The sequence below is a fragment of the Suricata suricatta genome, chromosome 6 (assembly GCF_006229205.1).
Source record: "Suricata suricatta isolate VVHF042 chromosome 6, meerkat_22Aug2017_6uvM2_HiC, whole genome shotgun sequence".
NCBI classification, from domain to species: Eukaryota; Metazoa; Chordata; class Mammalia; order Carnivora; family Herpestidae; genus Suricata; species Suricata suricatta.
This window is the reverse complement of record NC_043705.1, coordinates 4,056,999-4,058,282: the sequence shown is the minus strand read 5'-3', so window position 1 is coordinate 4,058,282 and position 1,284 is coordinate 4,056,999.

Genomic DNA, 1,284 nt, shown 5'->3' with positions numbered 1-1,284 from the left:
CTATAAATACAAAGAAGTGACTGATGACTGCCAGAGAAGAAACTGATGAATCAATGACAAAATTGTTTAAGAAGAATAGGATATACTAGCTTCTAGTTATGGAATAAATAACTCAACAGGAATAATGCACAGCATAAGAAATAGAGTCCATGACATTGTATTTTTTCCTTCAGTTTTTTTTCCTTCATCCATTTTCATTTATTTGTTTTTTACATTTTTAGTATAGTTGACAATGCTCCCTTAATTTCAGCTGTATAAGTTAATGATTTAGTGAGTTATACATTATGCTATCTTCACTATAAATATAGCTACCATCTGCCCCATCACATTGGTATTACAATATAATTTAATGTATTCCTTATGCTCTCCTTTTTTATTTCTGTGACTTATTATTCCGTAATTGGTGGCCCGAATTTTTCTCTTCCTTCAGTCATTTTACCCCATTCTCCACCACTCTTGTTAGTGTTGTTTGGTGACAGATGGTGGCTACACTCATTGTGAGAACAGTATAACTTTTTTAAGGTTTATTTTATTTATTTTTGAGAGAGAAAGGGACTATAATCATAAGAAGGGCAGAGAGAGGGAGATTGGGAGAAAGAGAATCCCAAGCAGGCTCAGCATGGTTAGTTCAGAGCCCAACACAGGGCTCAAAACCACAAATTGCCAGATTATGACTGAGCTGAAACCGAGTCAGACACTCAACTGACTTAGCCACCCAGGTGCCCTGAGAATATCATAAATTTAAACCTTGTAAACCACTATATTGTACACATGAAGTAATGGAAGATTGTATGTCGAGTATATCCAAAGAGAAAAAGGAAAAAAAGAATATTAGTAATGTATAATAAGATTCCTGTGGAAATCAAGGTTTTGAGAGTTTGTGATCATAGTTTTATTTGTCAATGAGTATGGAAATTTGTAGAATCACTGCCCTATGAAAACACAAAAAGTGAATCGTTGAGCAAAAGAATAAAACCTCCTATTTCTAAACTTTTGTGTTACAGAAGTTAAAATGGAATCAACCTCCCTGGTTTAAGGATCCAACTGAATCTTAAAAACTCTGAGAGATACATTCTAAATAAGAATGATTTAGAAAATAACCAAAGCATAGTTTGGGGAATATTCATAACAAAAATTTGAATAACCTTTGCCTGAACAGTCAGGCAGAATGTGACCTCTGATGCTCAGTGGAGGAAGCCATACATCTACAGGAACTGTCTTCACCAGTGGCCAAACCCTAAGATATCATGAGGACATCACTTTAGGAGCTAACACTTGGAGTCT